This window comes from Lissotriton vulgaris, chromosome 1_2, assembly GCF_964263255.1.
Source record: "Lissotriton vulgaris chromosome 1_2, aLisVul1.2, whole genome shotgun sequence".
In the NCBI taxonomy this organism is placed as follows: Eukaryota; Metazoa; Chordata; class Amphibia; order Caudata; family Salamandridae; genus Lissotriton; species Lissotriton vulgaris.
Genome location: NC_141686.1, coordinates 172,311,406 through 172,329,559, shown reverse-complemented (window position 1 = coordinate 172,329,559; position 18,154 = coordinate 172,311,406). Strand labels below are relative to the sequence as shown.

The 18,154-nt window shown below is 46.3% G+C and overlaps 1 protein-coding gene across 1 annotated transcript in view; it reads right to left on the bottom strand.

Moving 5' to 3' along the window:
• LOC147734782 (interferon-induced protein with tetratricopeptide repeats 5-like) overlaps nt 1-18,154 on the bottom strand; it is a 104,429-nt gene that overhangs the window by 54,836 nt on the left and 31,439 nt on the right. Inside the window, exon 4 of the mRNA XM_086953063.1 lies at nt 14,549-14,694. The gene's annotated coding sequence lies outside the window, so the exon portion shown is untranslated. The remainder of the gene's footprint in view (nt 1-14,548; nt 14,695-18,154) is intronic.

Genomic DNA, 18,154 nt, shown 5'->3' with positions numbered 1-18,154 from the left:
TTTGTATGCCTAATCTACTTGGCACTGGTCTTCCTGGCCAGTCCCGACCCTTTCAGCCCCCATTGTCCTAGCTCTTCCTTTTCTCTTTTTTAAAAAAAAAATATTTTTATTGCCATTTTCTGTATTCACGTAGTATTAATGGTATTGGTAGACACGAAAAATCTTGCATTCATTATACATTTTGCCATGAGAGTAGGTAACATCATGGTCTATAATCTCTCCCATAGCCTCAGAGTTGATTATGGGTCTAAGGGATGAGCGGTGGAGCAGTGTCAGCACCCATGCGAGGCAGCCTTCGGTGTACGCTGGGATGTAAGGTGTGCTCTCTATGCTAGCACAATATCGTAGGGATGTTGATATTCCAGCCTTAATATAAACTTGAACAAACTCGGGGTGTAGAACTGGGGTATACTGTGTTGTACACTGCTGCAGATGGGGGTGATCGCCTGATTGGTACATTGTGGCGGGCAGTTCTTTGCTGATCCTCGTGACCTTCGTTTGACTTGGTCCTTCTGATCCTTCTCCCACTCCTCATCTGACTCCTAGTACATCAGGTCCTGGTTCTGTTGGTACCCTAAATCTAGCTGGCCTCTTGTGTCCTTACCTTCTTAGACATTTCCCTCTGTGCCTTTGTATTCCTGGTTTGGATCATTCTTGCCCTCTTGGCCTTGTGCCTTATCCACACGTCCTTCTGGAACTGCATCCAATAGTCCAGGCTCTTTTGGTCCTGGATGTATTTGTTTGGGTTCTTCAGATCCTCGTAATTTTGGTCCACGCTCCTCCTGGACTAAGTCCCCTTAGTCTTCCTGGATCTGGCTGTTCTGCTCCTCCTAATCTTTCTCCCCTTGGTGCAGCTGCTACCCCCAGGTCCTGGTCTTTCTGCTCCACTTGGTACTGAGGGCTCTGGTCCTATGGTCATGGTCCCTTTGGCACTCCTAGACCTGTTTCTTGTCTTCTTGGTGCTGATCCTTTTAAACTTCTTGCTCTGGTCCTGGTTCTAATGGATCTGGACCTCCTAGCATTTCCGGGACTTAGCCCCTTGTCTGCCTTGCTTAAACTGGCCCCCTGGTCTTATTGGCTTGGATCTGGTCCTAATCCTTCTGGTCCTGGTCTTCCGGCTCCTGCTCCTTGTCCTCATGCTTCTACAAAAACTCATTAAGGTCCTCCCTTAGCTGGTCCTTCTGGGCCTGGCCATTCTGTTGCTCATCTTCCGGGCAATCCAGTGCAGCTTGTTGTGGCCCTATAGCTACACAGGAGGTAAGCCAAGTGATCCTTGGTGTCAGGTTTTACGATCATCAGCGCGCCTGCCTAGCGTTTAAAACTACATCTCCCAGAATTCCCGGTATTACAGAGGGGAATAAAAGAGGGGGCGTGGCATAGAGACGTTGCACGTAATTTGTTATTATTGCCAGAGTGTTCCTGGAAGAAGGCTGTGTCGCGGTATTCCGAAGCGACTTCTGTGGACCTTGGTAACTTGGAAATAGGAAGTTCCCTCAGCTGTGTGAACGCTGTTCATACAGCGACGTCAGGTATCTAAGGGCGGACTGTGCCAAAACAGATACTCTCCTTGCCGGTGTCTTGTGTTTTCCGGAGCTGGAAGAACGGAGGGGACTCTATAGAAAATCTCAGCGGGCTCGCTGTGATTGTGCTCGATCTCTTCATTACTAGCACGGTGTGCCTAGGTAAGAAGATAACAGTGTGGTGGCGATCCGGGGTTACAGGAAGGAATTATCATCTGTTTCCCCTAGAGCGGAGGATAGTGGGGTAGCGCCCTACATTCTACCGTTTCTTGGCGTTCTTGGAACTTTGTCTGATAGTAAACGGAGGTGGAGTTGAACTTCCTGTTTGACTGTCTCGCGGATGATGGTAGTAGGAAGCTACATCATACCGTGTGCTGGTTTTGGCATCATGTATTGAATACTTTACTTTGGAGCACGTTTTTTGGGAACTAAGCACTTATGATTTACGATTGAATCTACTTCTGAAGGAGTGGAAATAATACTACTTGGTAATACTTCACGATAACACATTTATAACAAACCAGGAGGGTAGGTGTGTGCTGTGGTGTGACCTCCATTTTGCTTAGTATGAATATTGTTGGCCAGAACATTAACCTGTGTCTTTGTTTCATGTAGGGGCTGTTTTATACGAGATAGTACGAGGTGCTACTCACTGAATGGAGTTGTGGGATTCTGTTATTCAGGTGAATATAGGATCAAGGGAGGGTAGCGAGAATGAAATGAGAGTAGGATTAAGATTGGTGTATTAACCTGTGGAATTTTCTCATTTCAGCTATCCCTTCCCCGCTGACCCCTTCCTTCCCTTCCTGGTTCTTGTTTTGTTCTTTTATAATCCCTCGCTTGATCACTCGAACACCCTGTATATACAAAAGGGGTGTTGGTGAGGTCAGGAGGTGGACCCTTATTGCTACAATCGTTTCCTGCGGAGTCCGGCCTTGACAGAAATACGTGCCTACGAATTATACTCCGCAGGGTTCGATTGTGGTAGATATGGCCACCTTAGATGATGTACTGCGTGCGTTAGTATTGGTGCAACAGGAATTGGTAGCATCTAAGGCTGAGGCCGTAGCATTGAAAGATAGGGTGGAACAACTATCTAAAAATCCTTTTTCTTCTGGTCCAGCTCAAGTCCAGGTTACGGTTCCTCCTCCTATCCCTTTGGCCAACCCAGAGCGTTTTTCAGGGGATCCTCGCAAGATTCAGGTGTTCCTCACCCAGGTGCTGCTTCATTTCTCCTGCAAACCAGCAGCTTTTCCCAATAACCATTCCAGGGTGGCGTTTGCCATTTCGTATTTTGTGGGGGAGGCAGCTAATTGGGCCGTTCCTCTGGTTAGAAATGACGATGCTATACTCTCGGATTGGAATGAGTTCAGGAAGGCATTTGAGAAGGTGTTTGACAGAAGGGCTAATACCTTAAGTGCTGATAAAGAATTGATGGAGTTGAAACAGGGAAGAGGCGAGTTAATCACGTATTTGACCTCCTTTAATCGATTAGTAGCAGAATCTGAGTGGCCTGAAGGGAAGAGAATGTCTCTTTTCTATCAAGGGCTCAGGGATGAGATTAAGGATGTGATAGCTCAAATAGATCCCCAGCCCACCACATGTATCGACATGATCAACTTGGCTCTGAGACTGGACAGCAGAATGTCAGAAAGAAGTGGGGATAGGAAAAGATGGGAAAAAGGGAGTTTCCGATATGATAGATTTCCACGCAAAACTGTGAGTGTAGCAGAACCAGGAACCGAACCCATGGAAATAGGAGCTATAAGAGCACCCCTGTCTAGAGAAGAAAGAGAGAGTAGAAGGGTCCAAGGGTTGTGTATGTATTGTGGCAGGAAAGGCCATTATGTCCGGGAGTGCCCAGTAAAAAACAAGGGAGCTAACAGTTGGGATAAAAACAAGAAGGCTGTGGCATCATCCACCTTAAAGGCAGTGGAGGGTAGGGAAATCCCGCAGATGGGGGAGGATGGAACCCTTCAGTGGAAACTGACATCTTTGACTACGAATGTGATAACAGAGACTGAAGCCCATTTGGTACTGACTATGCTGGTCGAAAGTGATAACAGAACCCATAAGGTTCTAGTGATGTTAGACTCTGGAGCCACCGGCAACTTTATAGATAATGGTCTGGTCTCTCGGTTGGAGCTATCCAGGGTTCCAAGGGATAGCCCAGAGGAGGTGTTGGCAGTTGATGGGCAACCGATTAAATCAGGTCTCATTACTGAAAAGACAGCAGAAATGTTGGTGTCTATCGAGGTGGAGGAAGGGAGGCACTCAGAAATGTTGGAATTGAACATCATAGAAGCCCCACAGTACGAAATTATCTTGGGCATGCCCTGGTTGACATACCATAATCCCAGGATAGACTGGAAATCCAGAACCATACATTTTCTCCCGGAGTGTTGTCAAGAGCATTTGATAGCTAGTGAAGTCTCTCATGTAGCAGTGTTGGCCAGTCCGTTTCTTGTAGCTACTGCTGCTGAAAAGGACGTGAAACTTCCGGTGGAATATACAGCCTACGAGGACGTTTTCAGTGAAAGTCAAGCTGAGGTGTTACCCCCACATAGGGAATACGACTGTCGCATTGACCTGATAGACGGGGCTACTATACCGTCCTGTCGAGTCTATGCACTGTCGGTCCCGGAGACTAACCATTTGAAAGAGTATCTGGACCATTATGTGCAATTGGGGTTCATTAGACCATCTAGATCTCCTGCAGCCTCCCCCCTTTTTTTTATAGCGAAGGCCAATGGGGATCTCCGGGCATGTGTGGACTACCGCGTCCTGAATAAAAACACAATACGCAACCGATACCCTCTCCCCCTCATTACTGTATTGATCGACCAAGTGAGGGAAGCAAGAATTTATACCCGATTGGACTTGCGGGGTGCTTACCACTTGGTCAGAGTTCGTGAGGGGGATGAGTGGAAAACGGCCTTCAAGACGCGGTGCGGGTTGTATGAGTATTTGGTCATGCCGTTCGGTTTATGCAATGCCCCCGCGGCTTTCCAATTTTTTATTAATGATGTGCTGAAAGAGTATATTGATTTGTTCGTGGTGGTATACATAGACGACATCTTGGTGTACTCCATGGAAACATCCAGTCATTCTGAACATGTGTGTATGGTGTTGGAAAAGTTAAGAGAACACTGTCTATATGTTAAACTAAGTAAATGCGAGTTTAGCGTGTACAATGTAGAGTTCTTAGGGGTGATGCTTAGCCCTAGAGGGCTGCAGATGTCAGAGCGTAAGGTACAAGCAGTCCAGGATTGGCCTATTCCTAAGAATGTCAGGGAAGTCCAGAGTTTCTTGGGCTTCGCCAACTACTATCGTAGGTTCATTGTACAGTTCTCGCAGGTGGCTGTTCCCATTACCAGACTACTAAGAAAAGGGGTTACCTTTACCTGGACAAGTGAGGCGGGGGAGGCTTTTGAGAAGTTAAAAACGGCATTCATTACTGCACCAGTCTTAGCCCATCCGGATTTAGAACATCCATTCGTGGTAGAAGCGGATGCTTCTGATGAGGCCATCGGTGCGGTGTTGTCCCAGAGAGACAAACAAACGGGACAGTTGCACCCGGTGGCATACCTGTCCAAGAAGTTGAGTTCGGCTGAACTCAACTATACAATAGCCGAAAAGGAACTTCTGTCTATAAAAAGGGCATTTCAGGAGTGGAGACAGTATTTGTGGGGAGCCCGTCATGTCATCACGGTATACTCCGATCATAGGAACCTACAATATATGTCCTCCGCGAGACATCTGACGCAGAGACAAATGCGTTGGATGCTCTTCTTCGCGGAATACAATTTTGTGGTGACCTTCAGGCCGGGTTCTGAAAACCGCAAAGCTGATGCTTTATCAAGACAGACCTTACCAGTGGTGGCTAAGGAAGAGGAAAGACAGGCAATAATCCCAGCAGAGAAGGTGGTGTGTGTGGTGAGAGCTGAGACATTTTTGGAGGAGATAAAAACACATAAACATCCTGGGGGTTGGCCAGCATGGGCAGATGGTAATCCAGCAAGGAAGGTGAAACAGGGATTACCGTTTCAACATGATCGCTTGTACGTTCCTGAAATCCTTTTGCAAAAGAAAGTATTCCGATGGTGTCATGAAGGGCCTATGGCTGGACATCCGGGCATACGTAAAACGATTGTCACCGTCCAACGACATTTCTGGTGGGACTCCCTGGTTAAAGACGTTACCTTGTGGGTAGTGCAGTGTGATGTATGTGCCCGAGCAAAAGGGGTTACTACAGGAAAGGCGGGTAAACTGATCCCTATGCCCACTCCTAGCCGCCCTTGGCTGAACATCAGCTTAGATTATGTGACGGGTCTGCCTATGGATCAAGGATATAATGCCATTCTGGTGGTGGTGGACAGCCTTACCAAGATGGGACATTTCATCCCTTGTAAAAACTTGCCTACAGCTGGTCAAACGGTGCAATTGTTGGCCAGTCATGTAATCAGATTGCATGGCCTACCTAAGGTGATAGTCAGCGACAGAGGGCCTCAGTTTGTAGCACGCTTCTGGCGCATGTGGTGTCATGCGTTAAACATTGATGTGTCTCTTTCTACCAGCTTTCATCCCCAAACAGATGGGCAAACGGAGAGGCTCAATCAAACTTTGAAAAAATATCTGAGGTGCTATTCTAAGGAAGCCCATGAATCCTGGGTAGAACTGCTGTGGATGGCTGAGCTGGCGTACAATAATGCATGGCATAGCTCGACGGGTATGTCTCCCTTTAGAGCTAACTATGGGTTTGATGCACACACTCTGCCTGTGGACATTCCAGAAGAGGTTCAAAATCAGCCTGCTGTGAGAGAGCAGATGAGACTATTGAGGAGGGTGCATAAGGGGGTGCAGGCTCATTTGATCAAGGCTAAAGAAACCTATAAGAAATGGGAGGACAAACACAGGGTGGAAGGTCATCAGTATGCTGTGGGCGATAGGGTCTGGCTGTCAACAAAAAATATTCGATTTAAGTTGCGTAGTGTTTTTCACCCCCGCTACATTGGCCCCTATCAAATTGTTAAACGAATCAACCCTGTGGCTTATAAGCTCAAGTTGCCCGGATCGCTGCGGATACACCCTGTGTTCCATGTTCAATTGTTGAAACCAGCTTTGGCATCTAAAAGGGCGGTTCCTCCGCCGGTGATGAGCAGGGGGAGTGTGGAGTATGAGGTCAGGAGTATCAGAGATTCGAAGATACGCAGAGGAGTTCTGTGGTACCTGGTTTCCTGGAAGGGGTACACTGCAGAGGATGACTCCTGGGAGCCCTGGTCAAATGTCCACGCCCCCAGGGCAGTGAGATCTTTCCATCAGCGTTGTCCGGATAAGCCTGGTCCTAGGAGGCGCTAGGGACGGGGACATACTGTCAGGTTTTACGATCATCAGCGCGCCTGCCTAGCGTTTAAAACTACATCTCCCAGAATTCCCGGTATTACAGAGGGGAATAAAAGAGGGGGCGTGGCATAGAGACGTTGCACGTAATTTGTTATTATTGCCAGAGTGTTCCTGGAAGAAGGCTGTGTCGCGGTATTCCGAAGCGACTTCTGTGGACCTTGGTAACTTGGAAATAGGAAGTTCCCTCAGCTGTGTGAACGCTGTTCATACAGCGACGTCAGGTATCTAAGGGCGGACTGTGCCAAAACAGTTACTCTCCTTGCCGGTGTCTTGTGTTTTCCGGAGCTGGAAGAACGGAGGGGACTCTATAGAAAATCTCAGCGGGCTCGCTGTGATTGTGCTCGATCTCTTCATTACTAGCACGGTGTGCCTAGGTAAGAAGATAACAGTGTGGTGGCGATCCGGGGTTACAGGAAGGAATTATCATCTGTTTCCCCTAGAGCGGAGGATAGTGGGGTAGCGCCCTACATTCTACCGTTTCTTGGCGTTCTTGGAACTTTGTCTGATAGTAAACGGAGGTGGAGTTGAACTTCCTGTTTGACTGTCTCGCGGATGATGGTAGTAGGAAGCTACATCATACCGTGTGCTGGTTTTGGCATCATGTATTGAATACTTTACTTTGGAGCACGTTTTTTGGGAACTAAGCACTTATGATTTACGATTGAATCTACTTCTGAAGGGGTGGAAATAATACTACTTGGGAATACTTCACGATAACACATTTATAACAAACCAGGAGGGTAGGTGTGTGCTGTGGTGTGACCTCCATTTTGCTTAGTATGAATATTGTTGGCCAGAACATTAACCTGTGTCTTTGTTTCATGTAGGGGCTGTTTTATACGAGATAGTACGAGGTGCTACTCACTGAATGGAGTTGTGGGATTCTGTTATTCAGGTGAATATAGGATCAAGGGAGGGTAGCGAGAATGAAATGAGAGTAGGATTAAGATTGGTGTATTAACCTGTGGAATTTTCTCATTTCAGCTATCCCTTCCCCGCTGACCCCTTCCTTCCCTTCCTGGTTCTTGTTTTGTTCTTTTATAATCCCTCGCTTGATCACTCGAACACCCTGTATATACAAAAGGGGTGTTGGTGAGGTCAGGAGGTGGACCCTTATTGCTACAATCGTTTCCTGCGGAGTCCGGCCTTGACACTTGGTGTTCACTTCTTTCTCCTGGGCAATGACCGTAGCAGGTCAAGTCCTTCAGTGCTCCTCTCAGGTCACAGACGGCAGGACGTAGGTACCCCAGAGCCACATTAATGCCTGGCACTAGTTAGTGGGTGGGATTGACTCCTGACCCCTCCCCAACCAATAGGGTGACAGTTCCCAGGAGTAGCCCTACCATATTTTGCAGGTTTTCCTATTTGCCCTACTGCAAACACTCCCACAGTGCCCTTCACTCTCAAACTCCTGGATGGGGATCCCCCTAAGTAGAGCCTATGTTCCCACCTAGAAGTGTGACCAGGGCAATGAGCAGTCCCCTATTCCGTGGTCACTCAAAGCCAGTTCACCAAACCCTGTGGGGGAGAGGGCAGCTTTCCCCCAACTGGGATTGGAACCTGCCTGACTTGGAGGACAAAGGCTGGGACTTTCCAGATCTCACCTAATATTTGCTTGTGACAGAGCAGGCCCATTTGCAGTAAAAAGTAGTTGCTGGGCCCACTGTAACTAGACTCTCTACCAGAGTAACAAAAACACCTCCCCACACCCAAGCCTTTGTCTCTGCTCTGGGAGCAGTTTTTGGACATCATCTAGGATAATCACTCATTGGGTTACTGCTAGGGAGCTAATATAATTTACCCACCAGGAGATTCGGACAGGAAAAGTCTATCTATCTAAATGTTATTTTTCTTCCATATTTATTAATCATCTGAATTTAGTTCAGTTAGAATCGGCTAAAAACGTATTTTTGAAAAGCTTAACATTTGCTGTGCTATACCTTTAATCCCTATGTTTTTGGCCCTTCCCAGTGACAGGCCCTTGGCCCACCCACAAAGTGAGGTATCATTTTACTCAAGAGACTTAGGTAAATGCTGTGTGTGTGCTGGCACAGTGATCCCACCCAGAAATGTGTGGAAAATATGATTTGTTTCAGCTAAATTTGAGGTTTGCAGGGGATTCTTTGTAGGAAAACGTTGGGAGATGAATGCAAGGCATACCTCCCTAGACTACCCTGGGTGTCTAGTTTCCAGAAATGTGTGAGTTTGGTATGTTTCGTTAGATAGACGCCAAGCCCAGGCCCTAAAACAGGTGCCCCACCTTGCAAAATCAGGTTGTTTTGTGGTAGGTAAATTTGTCTCCACAATACGTTTTGGGCCTCTCCCTGCCGTAGGCACTTGGCCTACCCACACAAGTGATGTACAATTTGTATCAGGAAACTTTGGGGCATGGTGGGTTAGAGGAACTTTGAGGATCCACGCAGATTCCAGAACTTTCCATCACAGGAATGTGAGGAAATGTGTTTTGTTTTAGAAAGATTGAGGTTTGCAAAGGATTCTGGGTAACAGAATCTGGTGAGAGCCACACAAGCCACCCCATCCTGGATATCCCTAGGTATCTCGTTTTCAAAACTGTATAGGTTTGCTAGGTTTCCATGGGTGCTGCCAGAGCTAGGGTTCAAAATCCATAGCTAGGCACTTTGCAAAAAAAAGTCAGTTTTCACTGTAAAAATGTGGTGTCTCCTCGTTGCGTTTTGGCCTTTTTCCTGCCCCAGGCACTAGGCCTACCCACACAAGTGAGGTACCATTTTTATCGGAAGATTCGGGGGAATTCGGGGGTAGGTGGACATTTGTGGATCTAAACAGATTCCAGTACTTTCCATCACAGAAATGTGAGAAAAATGTGTTGTATTTTACAAAATCTGAGGTTTGCAAGGGATTCTGGGTGACAGAACCTGGTGAGAGCCACTTAAGTCACCCCATCCTGGATTGCTCCTGGTGTTTAGATAAAACAACAAGCATTTACAATGCAACGGTTTTGCCTTTGTAAAAGTTAGAGCTGTTGGCATTGTAAATGACAATTTTTTTCATTTATGTGTTGGTTTCCTGGTAACCTGCCAGCACAACCTGTAATTGTGAAAATTCAAAGCTAGCTCCATGAGGTGACTGCAGCGCTATACTATGTACAGCTCATGTATTCATTCATCTCCCGATGCTAGAGACGGCCTTTCCAAGCTGCTTTAGTTAAACTGGAACGCCCACGAATCTGCTCCGACAATTACGGACAGATCTCTCTTCCAATGGCTAGCCTCCATTTATGGAGCTAGCCAATTGAACAGAGATGCAGGACAAAGCCTCGTACTGCTAAAACATAAGATTTCGCCTGCGCGAACACTGCTGCGCAGTGCTACGCCAGGCGAAACCTAAAAAGGGGCCACCTCAGCTTCAGGAAGACGTAGGTATTGGACTAATAACTCTTTTCACTTTCCACCCCATGCTCTCAACTGCTAGGTTCAAGTGCACGGCACCATTCTTTGGCAAACACGCCCTCACACCCTTCAGGAATACAACTTATGCACACCACTACAAAGTGGGAAGCAGCTTAACAAAGAGACTACATTAACACAACTACAGGTCTTCATAGAACAAGAAGGGCAATGACTTGCAAGAGAGGTATCAAACTATGTGATTTTTTTCTCGGGTGACCGCATAATGGGTTACTAAATGACTCAATGTTATGGGAAAATATTTCCAATCCCGGGTAATCAAATAACACTTTGGCCCTTTCTAGATGAGGGGTGCCGTCTAGATAATCTTGTTTCATTAGTGCTTTGAAAAGGCACCGGTGACGGCAGAACTCCTATTAAATAAATACATTAGACTAAAGCTGGGACAAACATTCCTCCGGTGATAGCGTTGGCAAACCCAAGAATAAAACGTTGCATTCCAGGTTAATAGAGACATCTGCTACTTTAGAGACATCTGCTACTTTAAACGTGAGGGGACACATTTAAATCGACTTCTTCCGTAGTCATGCGAATGAGAGGTATTTTTTGTATTGGGAACACAATATTTCGAAAACGTTTTGGTCAAAGAAAAACGGAAAATAAAAGTTTCACTTTTGGAATGTGAGGTTTTCTGTTGTGCAGAATATCTGTATCTATTCTGGGTGGTGGGAAAACCTGTCGATCAGAATCTCGAGGCGGTTGGGCACTGAATACTGAACTTTCCATGTTTAATTTCTTCTTTCCTTGTAAAAAGGGCTTTGCGTGAGCTGGCAGTGGCACTGCAGCTGTATAAGCAGTGCCAGTGATCGTTCGCGCGGGTAGACAGAGGCCAGCCCCTTTGGAGGCGGGCGGGGCAGTCGGCCCCGCTCCTGGTCTGTCACGCCTCCTGGACCAAGGTTGTGTAACAAGCTCCTGCAGCGTCTCGCGCACACGGTTAGCTGTTCAACGACCCAAACAACATATAAATAGCTTGTTTGCAAAATTAACAACTGGCACAAGGGTGGGCTTGGCGAGGCGCAACACTTTAGGGAAGGGCAGGGGCTTGGTGAAAGACATAATCAAGTTTTTAATTTAAGCGTGTGCGGCGAATATTTCACACTTATTATACACAATATCAATGCACTTCCATGGGTTGTGGCACGTGCCGTGGATCTAATGTACCAACTGCAAACTACCTCGAGCACAGGGCATGCACTGTGCAACTTGTTGGCATCCTTGTAAATTTCCATTATCAGATGAACTCCAAGCCTGCCCAGACCCTAATACCCGGGACCTCTTCATTATCAATGAAAGTCACGAAGCGCCGTCCATGAAAGAAGCTGTTAACTGCGTCGAATCCACTCACTCTTAGGAGCACTGCGACATTGGATTACACAGTAGAACTTTCCTTCCCCGCAACACGGACCACGCACGTTTCTAAAACACCCCGAGGCTCGCTTAAATAAATCTCTATCGTTTAATACTAGCAACTTTATTGAAAAAGTACCGTTCCGCGCCAGCATCTACATTTACAAACTCAGTAAGTTTGTATTGCTTTAATTATTTTTAACAAAACTGCCTAGCGTCATGTGGACAGTACGGTTTATGTGCAGGTTAGCCTAAAACAATAGCGTGTGCATAACTTGAATGACAGATGGAAATACATATTTTTTGGCAACAACCCATCCCATTGTAATTCAGCGAGGTGTGGGGTAATAAAATGACACCGTCTGCAGGAATCTCTGTATGCCTTGCCAGTGCCTATTCGAAAAAGCATCACTAATCTATGCGTACATGGTTTCCCATGTATGGCACATAGCGCAGAACCACACATTCGCATTAGAAAATACAACTTTAAAAAGTTGTTTTCTCGTGCACCCTTATCTGAATCTCGTGAATGCGACTGAAGCCATCCCTGAAAAAAAATTCCACCAGGTTGGTGAGGGTGCTTGGTCCTGGCATATCCCGGAGGCTCTTCACCCGGTTTCTTAACAGAGCCTGTGCCGAGCCCTGCATGTCCGGTGCTGGCTGCTGCGGGGTCTGCCCGTGTTCTTCAGGTAGCAGCTGCCTTTGTTTCGGCCGCAGCAGTATCCCGGTCACCTGCTCATCTCCTTTGCTGTTTTCCAAAGGTAACGCTTTGCGAAGCTGGTGAAAGCCTGCAGCAAGCACGCGCCCCCAGCAAACACCGGGTTCGACAGCGGGCAGCCAGCAGGAGGAGTTCCTCGAGATGTGGGAGAAAACAGCCATTTCCAAACGCTGACAAACTTCAGGGTTTGGTTCCTCAAGCTGCTTTGCTTTAATGCCTCTCTCCCTCTTATATGTCCAGGCCAGACTAATGCAAGCACTTCCTCCAAACACCCCTGCCTTGCCAGGGCATCAGTTTACACACCATCATTTATCACTCCCTCCCCCAAAGGCTGGAAAAGGGGTGGTGGTCTGGAGACTGGTGCGAGAGGCGAATAAAAAGGGAGGACATTTTGACTCAGCTCTGATCAAGCACTACTTAAGAACGCAATGTGAAGTGTTACTGTAAATGCAAAGCTCTTTCCTCCATGCAGACAGACGCTGCACTTAGCAGGATTCGTGCCGCTGGAGGTCTATAGGGGAGCCTGGAACACTCCCATGGATTCTTATGTGATTTGGAAAATAAAACAAGTCAGGTCCCGGGCCGCGCTGTGATTGGCTGACGTCATGGGGGTGTCCCGGCCGGCAGCCAATCACAGCGCGGCCCGGGAATGACGTCACGGGGGTGTCCCGGGCCGGCAGCCAATCGCAGCGCGGCCCGGGACGAAGGGGCGGGGCTTAAAAAAAGAGTCAGAAACGCCCCCGATTCGCGTTCTGACCGGGAAAAAGAGACTGAGAACGATGTCTTCCAATGGCTAGCCTCCATTTATGGAGCTAGCCAATGAAAGAAGGGGCGGATTGAAGTCCCCCATATAGTAAACAATAGCTTTCGACTGGGAGGGGCACTGCTTCGCAGTGCCCCCGCCGAGGTCGAAACCTAAAAATTACTGGTTTGCTCGGTTTCCTTAGGAGCCGGCCGAGCTAGGACTCAATATCCATAACTAGACAAAAGAAAAGGTCAGTTCCCGTTGCATTGTGGGCTGCTTCCTGTCATGTGAATTGGGCCTAACCACACAAGTGAGGTACCATTTATATCTGGAAACTTTGGGGAATGCGGGTGGGTGAAAGTTTGTGGATCCACGCAGACTCCAGAAATTTCCATCACAGAAACGTGAGGAAAGTGTTTTTCTTTTTACAACGTTTGAGGTTCGCAATGGATTCTTAGTAACAGAACCTGGTGAGGGCCACACTAGTCACCCGATTCTGGATTCCCCATGGTGTCTAGTTTTAACAAAATGTATACGTTTGCTAGGATTCCTTAGGTGCCGACTGAGCTAGGGTTGAAAATCCACAGCTAGGCACTTTGCATAAAAAGGGTACATTTTCACTGTAAAAGTGAGGTGTGTCCACGTTGCGTTTTGGCCCATTTCCTGTCGCAGGCACTAGGTCTACTCACACAAGTGTGGTACCATTTTTATCGGGAGACTTTGAGAAATGTGGGATAGGTGGAAGTTTGTGGATCCATGCATATTCCAGATGTTGCGAAAAACCTAAGCACTATTTCAAGAATTCACTGCCTGCTGTTTAACATGTGGCTTGTTTTGGTGAATTGTCAGTCAAATTGTTGGAATACATTGGTTTAAAGATAATCGCATTGTTGGAATACATGGGTTTAATGACAAGCATTGAAGGACATTGAGCATTTTGTGAAAATTTACCAATGCTTGTTTGCAAATTGTGCTTGCAAACTTTCATGTGATAGGCTGCACATATCTTCTAACTCTTGCTTTGCATGTGTAAACCGCCTTGCTAATACACATTGTAGTGAAGAGTTCCAGACAAGCGAGTATAGCAAAAGGATATTTAATGGTAAAATAAGATAAGTAATAAAACAGGTGGGAGCCAGGGAAGCGATGTCTTCAGTGTCAACTGCTACCACAGAATGACTCCTAACATGGAATCAACATTGCAAGATCATTCTACATTCTAACTCGTGCACTTAAAGAAACATACAACATAACACACATGCTAAGCACAAAGCAAGAGCAGTCTCTGGACACGTGCAGACTTAGCTGCGCTAAAGACTAAACCCCCCAGCCTTTCCCTAGTGCTTCGCTTCCCATTCTCAGCGCTCACCTGTCTCCGCTTGGGCTCGACTATTGGATTCTTCCTGCACTTCTCAGCTCCCAGTCCCCAGCAAAGGCGTCTCCGCACAAGGGATCCGGCCGGTTCCTCTTCCGCTTCAACGCTTCTGCTCCTATAACTTCTGCATTTCTTGAATCCTGAAAAGAGGAAAGAAAACAGATCAACAAACGGTTGCTAAGCAACCCATCTAAAGACTCGGTAATGTTTATTTAAAGACCCGGAACACGGTACGAGCTCTTTTTTATTTACTTTAAAGACTGAACTCGCTCTAAGCTTTTTTCTGAAGCAAGAGGACCCTAAAAGAGCACAGTGACTTGAAGGAAAAAGCCAAGCAGCAATTTACATTTAAAAAGGGCAAGCATACTTGTAATTGCCTAAGGACAATTGGTTAAAATCTCAGAGCTCTTGCAATAGATAAGTGGATAAGTGTGGCTCAATGCTTAGAGAGGCAGACCTTGATGCAAAACGCTGGCCAGGGACCAGGGTTCGATTCCCGCCTCGGCGGGTTTCGGGCTTAAATTCCTCTGACCGGATATTCTCGCCTCAGTGCCGATTCTAAGCATGGGTCCCACGCTGCAACTCTGGGCAATAGCTTGCTTAGTCTCCACAAAGGCCCCCTGATACACAAGGGATGCCTGGTTTCACCATGGCATGCCCAGGAGTGGACACCCCACAAGGAAAAGCCAGGAGGGGTTCCCTTGTGGTAGGAGTACAAGCGCCGGGATGCCTCCGGGTCACTGTTCGCGCTATACAAATACGCCACATTTACATTTACATAGACTGAAGGAGCTATTGCTGTTATTTTATGAACCCCTTTTAAAGATGGCAAGTTATTTCTTTCAGGTATGTACAGTTTCAGGGTTCAACTGGTTAAACAATCAATGGGAGATGCAAATCAATCAAACACTAATATAATTGTTCAATTTATGTTTTATTTGATACAGCACTAATTGATACAGCATTATTTAGAAAAAAAATTGTATTGAATTATTTTTCTTCCATATGTATTAAACATCTAAATTCACCATTGAGTTGGGCTTTTAACCTGTTTCATGCACAGGATGGCTGGAAGACGTCCTACGCCACTGTGCTCATCAGTAAAATGATACCTCACTGTGTGGCTGTCCAATGCAGAATCGGCTAAAAACTTATTTTTGAAAACCTTAACATTTGCTGTGCTATACCTTTAATCCCTATTTTTCTGGCCCTTTCCAGTGAGAGGCCCTTGGCCCAACCACACTAGTGAGGTATCATTTTACTCAGGAGACTTAGGTGAATGCTGTGTTTGTGCCGGCACGGTGATCCCACCCAGAAATGTGTGGAAAATATGATTTTTTTTCAGCTAAATTTGAGGTTTGCAGGGGATTCTTGTTGGGAAAACGTTGGGAGGTGCATGCAAGCCATGCCTCCCTAGACTACCCTGGGTGTCTAGTTTCCAGAAATGTGTGAGTTTGGTAGGTTTTCCTAAATGGCCGCCAAGCCCAGGCCACAAAACCATGTGCCCCACCTTGCAAAATCAGGTTGTTTTGTGCTAGGTAAATTTGTCTCCACAATACGTTATGGGCCCCTTCCTGCCGTAGGCACTTGGCCTACCCACAGAAGTGATGTACAGTTTGGATTAAGAAACTTTGAGGAATGGTGGGTTAGAGAAATTTTGTGGATCCACGCAGATTCCAGACCTTTCTATCACAGGAATATGAGGAAATGTGTTTTGTTTTAGAAAAATTGAGGTTTGCAACAGATTCTGGGTAACAGAATCTGGTGAGAGCCACACTAGCCACCCAATCGTGAAGATCCCTGCGTATCTATTTTTCAAAAATGTATAGGTTTGCTAGGTTTTCACGAGTGCCGCCAGAGCTAGGGTTCACAATCTATAGCTAGGAACTTTGCAAAAAAAAGAGTCAGTTTTCACTGTAAAAATGCGGTGTCTCCTCAATGCATTTTGGCCTTTTTCCTGTCTCAGGCACTAGGCCTACCCACACAAGTGAGGTACCATTTTTATCAGAAGATTTGGGGGGATGTGGGGGTAGGTGGACATTTGTGGATCTATGCAGATTCCAGTACATCACAGAAATGTGAGAAAAATGTGTTGTATTTTACAAAATCTGAGGTTTGCAAGGGATTCTGGGTAACAGAACCTGGTGAGAGTCACACAAGTCAACCCATCCTGGGTTGCTCCTGGTGTTTAAACAAATTTACATGTTTGCTAGGTTTCCTTAGGAGGTAGGGCTCATTATCTATAGCTAGACAAAAAAAAAGGTCAGTTTGCACTAGAAAAATGTGATGTGTCCCCATTGCATTGTGGGCTGCTTCCTGTCACGGGCATTGGGCCCAACGACACAAGTGAGGTGCCATTTATATCTGGAAACTTTGGGAAATGCGGGGTGGGTGGAAGTTTATGGATCCATGCAGACTCCAGAAATTTCCATCAAAGAAACGTGTGGAAAGTGTTTTTCATTTTACAAAGTTTGAGGTTTGCAATGGATTCTCAGTAACAGAGCCTGGTGAGGGCCACACAAGTCACCCCATCCTGAATTCCCAATGGTGTCTAGTTTTTAAAAATGTATAGGTGTGCCAGGATTCCTTAGGTGCCGACAAAGCTAGGGTTGAAAATCCACAGCTAGGCACGTTGCGAAAAAAAGGGTTTATTTTCACTGTAAAAATGTGGTGTGTCCACGTAGCGTTTTGGCCCATTTCCTGTTTCAGGAACTAGGCCTACTCACACAAGTGTGGTACCATTTTTGACGGAAGACTTTGGGAAATGTGAGATAGGTGGAAGTTTGTGGATCCATGCAGATTCGAGAACTTTCCATCACAGAAATAAGAGGAACTTTTTTTTTTCTTCCTAAGTTTGAGGTTTGCAAGGGATGCTGGCTAACAGAACTTGGTCAGAGCCACACAAGTCACCCCATCCTGGATTCCTCTGGGTGTTTAGTTTAAAAAAATGTACTGGTTTGCTAGGTTTCCTCAGGGGCCGGCTGAGTTAGGGTTCAAAATCCACAGCTAGACAATTTGCAACAAAAAGGTCAGTTTTCAGTGGAAAAATGTGATGTATCCACATTGCATTGTGGGCTCTGTCCTGTGACGGCCACTGGGCCTAACCACACAAGTGAGGTACCATTTATATCTGGAAACTTTGGGGAATGCGGGGTGGGTGGAAGTTTGTGGATCCACGCAGACCGCAGGAATTTCCATAACAGAAACATGAGGAAAATGTGTTTTTTAAGAAAGTTTGAGGTTTGCAAGGGATTCTGGGTAACAGAATCTAGTGAGAGCCAAACAAGTCACCCCATCCTGAATTCCCCTGGGTGTCTAGTTTTCACAAAGGTTTAGGTTTTCTTTTTTTTTTTTTAAATTTTTGAAAACCTTTATTGAGACCAGAACACACAGCTATTCAGCCTGACATCCCGGAGGCGAGGCAGCAAGAATAAAGGAGACCAATAGTGTCAAACAATCAAGACAGAATCATCAAAGGTTAAATTTTATGATCTAAAGACAACAACAGGCGCCCGCGGGCGCGAAAGTGGCAGTGTATAAAATGTGACGCTGGGTGTCAGGGATGGGTAGGGAATAAGGCAGGAAAACACTAAAGAAAGG